Source organism: Cryptomeria japonica, unplaced genomic scaffold (assembly GCF_030272615.1).
Source record: "Cryptomeria japonica unplaced genomic scaffold, Sugi_1.0 HiC_scaffold_781, whole genome shotgun sequence".
NCBI lineage: Eukaryota > Viridiplantae > Streptophyta > Pinopsida > Cupressales > Cupressaceae > Cryptomeria > Cryptomeria japonica.
This window is the reverse complement of record NW_026729539.1, coordinates 37,464-46,812: the sequence shown is the minus strand read 5'-3', so window position 1 is coordinate 46,812 and position 9,349 is coordinate 37,464. Positions and strand designations below refer to the sequence as shown.

At 34.5% G+C, this 9,349-nt stretch overlaps 1 long non-coding RNA gene across 1 annotated transcript; it reads left to right on the top strand.

Annotated features, from left to right (window-relative positions):
• Positions 1 to 4,525: 4,525 nt before the first annotated feature.
• LOC131872787 (uncharacterized) lies at positions 4,526 to 7,585 on the top strand. The gene is made up of 3 exons (XR_009370872.1): positions 4,526 to 4,716; positions 6,894 to 6,950; positions 7,052 to 7,585. It is a non-coding gene; the product is annotated as an uncharacterized LOC131872787 (long non-coding RNA).
• The last annotated feature ends 1,764 nt before the right edge of the window (positions 7,586 to 9,349 follow it).

The window sequence follows — 9,349 nt, the reverse complement described above, 5'->3', positions numbered from 1 at the left end:
TTAAGATCAGATGATATTGTATGGAGGTTGTACCTATAGATGGCCACTTTGCTAGATCAACACAGACACCTTCACCTCATGCAGAGGAACCACTTCTTAGAGGGTTGCCAAAGCTATATCATTGTCCCATCTTATTTTGATCAAATGAGGTAATAGTTTGGTTTAGAGAAAGGAATTCCTTCAGTCATATGAGTCTATAGATGGCACTCTTGAGTCGCCATGAAACCGGGAGCAGTCCCTAGGCATATCACTGATGAGATAGAGCTGACAAATTTGAATGATGATGATGCAGACATAGTGGTTCTATTCAATGATGATGTTAGAGTGTAGTGTAGCTACATCACATGGTGGGACAGGAATTACCCCAAAGTCATATTCCCATTAGACTATCTAAGGGAGAATCCTGATCTATGGATGAGAGGAGTTGATTCCCTTGGTGATGTCCATGAGGCCTCTGAGGATCCTGAGGATACACAAGGTTACCTAGATGAGAGAGAGGAGGAGGGAGATAAAGAGGAGGTTGACATCAAGGGAGAGGGAGGAGATGATGATGATGATGGTGGTGGTGGTGGTGGTGATGCGGATCAGAAAAATAACAAGGAGAATGATAGGGTGTAGGACGATGATGAGGAGGAGGAGGATGAGGAAATGTGGCCCTAGCAGATGTTTGTTGTGCAAGAAAAATGAAGAAAGTGTTGATCACCTCCTCTAGGCTTGTCCATATGCTCAATTTTGTTGGAAATTCTTTTTGGGAAATCTAGGCTTTCAACATGTGGAACCTCAGAGCATCAAGGAATGGTTTACATCTTGGCCAACAAAAATGCCTAAAGGTATGTTCTGCAGCATATGGTATGTACTCCCATCCATAGTTGTATGGGAACTATGAAAGAAAGGAATAGGCAGGTTTTCAAGGATCAGGAAATGGAGAGGGATGTTCTTGTGTCAAAGAGGGAAGCTGCAATATTGGAATTGGTAAATGAAGCAGCCAAAAGGCTATTCAATAAATCCAATATTTTCACAAACAAAGATAATGAACTAAACAATAAATTCTTGGGTTTGATGGTTTGTAAGGGTTACGAGCTAGAACAATCAGTGGTGGAGGAGAAGCGCAAGGCTACAAGGTGGCAAGCCCTAAAGAAGGGTTGGATTAAAATAAACTTTGATGGAGCTTCCTTGGGTAATCATGGGCATGCAGGTGCTGCTTGCATAGCCAGAGATGAGAAGGGTTGTATTATTGGGAGGTCAACTGAATGCATTGGAATGGCCAATAACAATATAGAAGAATTTCGAGTAGCCTTGAAAGAAATTGAGCTTGCTAGGAGGTTGGGGGTTAAAAAATATATCTTGAAGGGGATTCTTTGCTGATGATGAATGCAATCAGGAATCAATGGATGGTGAACTAGCAACTTGAGAGATGGTTGCTGCCAATCACAAATGCATTGAAGAATTTTGAAGAATTTAAAATTTGCAATATCTATAGAGAGGGCAATGAGTTGGCAGATGACCTGGCCAAACAAGCGGTGGCACAAAAAAGGAGCATTGAAACTATTAATTTTGTAGAATGATTTGGAACTGATAAGCAATCAAAGTGGTAATAATATCGAGAATTGGTGGTGGGTGGTGGTACAATTTTAAAATATTTGGCAAGTGTGGATATGATGTGAAAGTACTCAATAACCAAGTGATATGGTAGAGGATACAAACAAGTGGCAAAATATTTATTATCTGAATAGGTGTTTTGTACTTGAATCAGTATGAGGCCTAGGTGGTGATGGCTTAAGCCTCATGTTGTGAGGGATAATCATAAATTAAAGTTGCATCCTTGATATATTTTGAGTATGAGGCGAGGCATGCTTTCATTATGATGTGCAATCAATACATCGCACAACCTTTTTTGGTGAGGGAGATTATATATTTGGCAAGCATGGTTGTAACTGCATCGCATGTTTCATTCTCTCTCAGTAATTTGGAAGTTATAGGCATGGATACCTCTATTCTAATAGAATCAACCAAGCAACAAATGGCATTTCTTGGAGAGATAATGAAGAAATGGCTCTTGATGGTATTGGAATCGAAGCATCCATTAATTATGCATGCAGTAAGGAAGATTATGGGTCTAGAGTTTCTTCGGGCAGCGCACAAATATAGGGTGAACATGAGCATTCTGACCATGTTCTTGGCTATTTACATTCAAATGGGTGTGTGCAAACCCAGAACGAAGAAGGTCTATCACATGGTTTTCAACCATTCTTTTTTGGGGGAAATTGATGTGGTCTTGGACAACATAGACAACCAGAACCGAATTCCATTGGCCCATCAATATTACATGGCCCGTTATGTAGGGGGGGGATGAAGAAATTCTTTATTCTACATACCATGGAGATGGAGAAACATAATCAAGGTCGGGAAAAGAGAAATAGAAATTTGAGCTTCATTCTATTTGTGACGAGCAGCCTGGCAAGGCTGGAGGGCTTCGACCTGGGAAAGTATGTGTGGGAGGAAGGTTTGTAGGGTCGGTAGGAAATTGGGGTGGATGAGAATGGTGTGGTGGCAGAAGGCAATGACTGGGGTCTAGTGCATGGGGAGTTGTGGATTCCAAATGATATGAGGCTCATGGAGGAAATTGCGGCTAGAGAGGCTCATGTGGACTATGGTAGAGACTGCCCTATGGTAACCCAGGTCCTTGCTACTTCGAAGGTCTATGAAAGCATCCCAAGCTCCTCAGACAGTGAGTGATGGTGCCCCTTTTCCACGAGATTTTTTATCTTTTCAAATACTTTTTTGGTGTTTTTAGTACTGTTTTGTGTCGACATGGTGTAGGTCTCTTTGCTCATATTTTGTACTCCTGGCCAGAGCTGGTATATAGTTAGTCAGTTTTTTGTTGTCTCTGAAACTGGAAATATTTTAGTTTTTTGAAGGAGCAAACGGTATATTGACACCTCTAGGATATAAAATCTTTACTATTAATATAGGTGATGTCATATCCAATTATTTACTTACTAAAAAAAATTAGAATAAAAATTGATATGAAAATCTATGATATATTTTAGATATTTAAATGTTATGTTGTGTTGTAAATTGAAGAGAAATGAATATGTCTTGATTTGAAATGTGTAAATAATTTTTATAATGCATATTATTATTCATGCATTGACATATTGATGTCTCTCTCTCGAGTTATGAGTTTTTGCTGGGTTTCAAAGACAAACATGTGTTCCAGGTAGTGGTTTCCTAGAATCTTGGTAGTAATTAGAGTGATGGGATTTGTACACACACACACAAATAGTTTATTACGAATGAATAAATTTAGTGAAATGACTATGATTGTTAAAACAATTTTGATTTACATAGCTTGATTAAATAGGTAGAAGTAAATATGTAAATATCTTTTTGTTACTAATGTGAAGTGATGAAACGATTCATTGTTTGTTTTAGTTTTGAAAAAAATTTACGCATAATCTTCTTAATACCTTGACCAATATTTGATGCTAAAATAGATATAAAAATAATTTAATTTCAATTGAAAAAGAGATTTTGATGTAAATTAAGAGTATAACTCTTTATTTATACAAATAATATTAATTAAATTAGAATAAAAAGGGTAAAAGAACTCTAAACACCCTCATGTGTAAAAGAAGCGTGGACTTTTAAGTAGTTCCAACAAGTAAGGTTAGTTAAGTAGAAATGGACGTGGAGTCTTTATGAGAAATATATGAGAAGTTGTCATTAGGCATTATTTAAAACAAGAGAAGTGGACTAATGAGGCATAACCGCCACATGAACCTCATGTGTGATTTTGAACTAGTGGTGACTTTAATTAAGCCGATAGGCTTTTAGTATGGGGTTTTTTGATTGGGAAAGTGTCAGCCATCCGGAAAAAATAATTTTCCGACACGTTTCCGTCAAGTTTTCTGCCAACTAAAAAATACATTTAAGGTTTTTATTTATAACATTGTATTAATTTTTGGGCGACATGTATGTAGTACGTCTTCTACGTATTTGTCAGCGAAGTTAATTCATTTGAGTTGAACATTTGATGGTGGTGCACTCAATATTGGACAAACATTTATTGGTTTGAATGCTTACCAGTTCATGGTGGCCTCGCAGAGTATGACGATGAATTCACTTTGCATTCAGAGAAAATTGATGCTCAGGATGAAGAGAAGAAACTCATATGCTCCTCATTCTATTGTCTCTACAAATATCGTTTTTGCTTGCCTTCATTTATATCCAAAGCCTCTGCTGAGTAGGGATTTCTTAAAACATTAGGGTTCGTCAAATTACAGAAGACAAAGAACCTAGCTTCTGTTTTGTTTGTGGATAATGGCGGAAGAAGAATCTATGTTTTTAAGATACCTATATGTTGAATGCACCGGTATTTCCCTCATTTCCATGCGAGATAAAAAATTGGGCATTTTTATTCACAGAGTAAGGGCAATTAGGTTTTATACAATTAATTTTTTGTTCTTGCAGTTGCTTATAGGATGTAATTTTTTTGGGTTTTTGGGTTTTTTTGCAGTTAATCGGTAATACACGCTAGTTTATCTTAACAATTTTGTGGAAGGATGCGTTGCCATGCTCAAAATCATGGAGTCATGCTGTAGTGTGAAGGACAAGTATTTGAAGCATATGGAAATGTTTGGGTTCAAAATTTGAACTATTTTGCAATTTTCTTTGGCCGGAAATTGAGAAGATCAGATTGATACAATGGCTAAGGTGTGATTTCCTTATATTTCGTTTGTATTAGACTTTGCTATATTTTATGCAAAATATGATTCTGTTTTCTGGTATCTTTTTAAGTTTTTCTTTTTCCTTTCAATAATGTTTTTGGGTTTCGATAATAGATCTAAGATTTTGAGGTGTACTGAAATGGCTATCTAGCGCCAACTTTTAACGAATTCAAGTATCCAAGTTTTGAATTTCGGTTTTTATATTTCAGCTACAATTGTGTTAGCTTCTTTGGTTGTTTCTCTAGCAGTACTTGTGTTTGCCGATCTGTATATATAATTTGACTTTCTTTATTAAATATATATGTGTGTGATATGATTTAAAATGGATTTTTGAGATACCCAATTGAAGAAATTGGAATTTTTGTAGGTTGTTTTGTTTCATAAGACTATGAACATGAAATTAAAAAGGACCGCAAGTGAACAAGTTCAAGATTATTTTGGCAATTCTTTCTAGATGCATGATAGAAATTTGGTATTAGTTTTAGCATATAAATAAATATTCATACCATTTTACATGTGATTGACCAAAGACGTCAAAACCAGAATTAACAAAGTGATTAATTTCAAATACAGAACCTGCATTAAAGTAAAATGCAGAGTTAGCTTCCTTTGATTCGAGACATTGATTAGAGTTAGCTTCCTTTGATTCGAGACATTGATTAGAGTTAACTTCTTATATGAAGTTGTTTGACTCTGTCTTATTCTTGAAGTAGTCAGATCTAGTCTTGACATGTGTGACAGTTTTTAGGTGATATATGCATCTCTCTTGACAGTTGATTGTTAGGATGAACATCAAGTTTTTTATCAAGTTTTTGGAGCCTCTAATTGACATGGTTTTTCTGGATGATCTCATTTTGGCTGTGAATCATCTTATCATTTTTTTTGTTAAGTTTCAGTCAATGCAGAACACATATTTTTTAATTTATCAATTGAACATGAAATTAAAAAGGACCACAAGTGATCAAGCCCAAGATTATTTTGGTAATTCTTTCTAGATGCATGACATAAATTTGGTATTAGTTTTAGCATATAAATAGAGATTCATACTATTTTACATTTGATTGACCAAAGACGTCAAAACCATAATTAACAAAGTGATTCATTTCAAATATAGAACCTGCATTAAAGTAAAATTCAGAGTTAACTTCCTTTGATTCGAGACATTGATAATTTTGTAAATCTCAGATTAAAAATCCTCGGCATTTAGTATATAGATAATTTTTTAAATGCAGCTTGGTTGGACAATAGCATTTGAACCTATACTAGTATAGAAGATGCTTATTTAATATTAAATTAAAGATTAATTGTACTGTGAAATACTTTGTTTGAGTATAAGTTTCATCTTTCAAGCACTTTGGTAACTTGCCTTGCTATATATCATTGCAAGCAGGAAAATGACACTTCCTGTGTTATTTGTTGTCTTAGATTTAGAAAGAAGTTGTTAAACTCTAACCATCTTTACATTTTGAATTTGGAAATACTCAAAAGCATAGCTATATATAGAAATTTTGTTAGACCATGCACAAGAAATTTCTTTTGGTTAAAAATTTTTGTGTTCTCCATGGTTGTGGCCAATCAATTCAGCATGAGTGTCAATCTCTTATCCTTATGTGAGAAGTTTCATTCAGGGAATTTGGCTTTTGCAATGAAGAACATAATTTCTAATTTCTTCAAGTAATCTATTTTACTGCTGGCACATTTGGAAGTTGCATGGAAATCTGCATGCTCTTTTAGGTTTTTGATTGTTAGAGCTGCAATTTAGCTTTTGGAACCATTCAAGGTGATAGATTTTATGTACATCATCTTATTTTGTGATAATTTGGATCAATGCAAAACAAATATTTTATAATTTATTTGATGAGTTGAATCTTTTTCGTAGATTGTTTATATTTCATTTATAAGGAACACAAGTTATTAAGTTTGAGATTACTTTGGTGATTCTTCCTGACCTATGATAGAAAAGTGGAATTGGTTTTAGTATATACATACAAAAGTATACCGATCTATCAATATGTGATCAATTGCTAGATTTAACTAAATGGTTCATTTTAAATAATGTCTGCATCAAAGTCAAATATCAAGTCTACTAACTTTGATTCGATATTGTTCCTATGAGAAGTATGGCCAGTTACATATGAGCACTTTTTTTGTTTTTTCTTATAGCATAGAATTTGCAACATTGTTTGCCGCAGTCATGCACCCAGTCATCTTCAATGCAAAGTAATATTTTTCTATTCCTTTCACTATAATATGATTCTGATTCTGATTTTTTTTTAGATTTAGAAATTATAGTCTTAATGGTTTATAATTTGTAATTGCAGAGACATATGGAATCTCAGGATACATACGTTCTAAGACAGAAAAATGGATGTGCACTCTAGGCTCGTGAGAAAGGACAAAGCAATACCAAAGTGGTGGTTTTTCATGATTCTTGCCTTGACTTTAACAGTCACCATTACATTCTGTGATTCGTTTAAGGATCAACGTCAATTGCAGTGGTGGGGAGTGCTCCTTTCATGTGGCCTTGCCATATTCTTCGCTCTACCAAATGGCATTATAAAGGCTACTATTGATAAGTTATCAAAGTCTTGCATTTTGAAGAAGATAATGGTGATCATGTTGCAAATTCTTGCATAAATGTACATTCTTCTCTATACTTGCAAATCAGCGCATCTTCCACGACCGCCTCATATCCCTTCCTACAGTTTGATCTATGTAATACCGTAGGTGATAAATCTTTGTCTTGGCAACTGGAATGTTTCTTTAATGTATTTCCTATTTACATCATGAACCGCATATTTTCAGATGAAGCATATTTTTTATAGATTTATCATTTACAATACTTAATAATTTTTTTCCCCTATCCACGTGTTAATTGGGTTTTGTTCCAAATTGCATCATGGAGGCCAAGCCATCTTCTTATGATAAACTTATTCCCGAGGATATTTTGAATGGTGAAATGAATTTCATGTTTAGTTGAAAATTGTCAGAGATGACAAGCTTGGATAAATCGGTGAAAAAGTAGACATTAAACTCTAGAAAGAGTTTAATATGTGTTGATTAAAATCACCTAATTTAGTTGAATATGATTTACTAAGTATCATTGTCTGTCCTTTGATTTCTAGCCTTATAACAGTATCATCTAAGTTGTTTGCACCAACGTTAAATTGTGATTAATCTATTCTCCATTTAGCCAATCAAACTGTCAGGATTTCTTGTATAATTTCCTTCCTAATGTGTCATTGCAACATACATGCTTTTTATACAAAATTTTGATGAAAATAATTTTGTCGTCTTGTGATTGGTGTTTTAGATGTGTGGCAGATATATTCCCAAATATCAATGCAAGAGAATGCACATAAAACTATAGCTCTGTCAGTTCATTGCAGGGATATGGGGTTTTCAAGGATCAGATGGAATTTGTTAATAACCCACATGCCTTGACGTTTGGATGTGGCAAATGTTGAGAGAGTTATGTAGTGTCTAGAAGCCTCTGGCATAGGTTTTCCTGTTTTGCATTTTTTATCACAGGGGGAGCAAAAAAAAGAAGACTGTGTTGTGTAGTAGCAGATAGCTCCAGATTCATGTACATTTTTGGTTTTGGCTCAAGAGGTGTTAAGGAGAACATAGTCAGGTCAGCTGAAAATTGAAATCATGGCAAATGACTTATTTCAAGATTGTGCACAAGATTGTGTCATGCTGTTAACGATGTTGATGAGAAAAAATGGACACAGTTTGCACGAAAAATATTATGAAACCCTGTCAAAACATAATTTCCTAAAAAATGAGACGAACCAAAATCAGTCTTCCTAAGCTACTGGATCAATCTTTTAACAATAAATAAAAAGTGATGTAAAAATATTGTGATTTTAGAGGTACTAGATTCTTGAGCTTGAGATAAGGTTTTTGCAGCCTTTTAAATGAAAATATTGGCTGTTGAGTCAAAATTTGTTTTCAAGCCTGAGGCAAGGATTGTTTGAACTGTTTGGAAGATTTTTATCCAGTATGAGACAACTTTCCTAGTGAAAGATATTAAAAAATATAGCCTATTGGTTAATCAAAACATTCACTAAAAATGGGCACAAAAATTTAGAACAAATAAAGTGCATATTCATTTCAAAGAACTTGAGTGCATGTACTCTGCCCTATATAATATGTTGTTTTGGTCATGATGTATCCGTGCCTAGGCATACAAGTAAAACAGATCTTTTGTACAGCGTGATAGCGACTTGTTAGTCAATCGCAGTCGTTTATTGCAAAATCGACGATGTAAAACACGCGACTAACACGCGTGTTAGTCAATCCGTACTGTCGTTTTGAAGCCAAAATAGATGTGTCCTAGAATGTTACTGTATTTAATAAAAGTCGCTTTTAAATTAATAAACAGTAAATGAATATACTTTTTATTCCACTAACTTATAATCTTCACTAGAACTTCCTTTTTTGAAAGTGCTAAAGGGCTGTTGAAAACCACTCTGTATGAAATAAATAGACTATTATGAGATAAATGAAGCATTCTTTCTATAAATGCATAGTTTGTTATAATGTATCATTGAGAATTTTAATGATATTTAATTTTGGACATTCTACTTTGTGCTACTCATTTCTTTAAATGACAT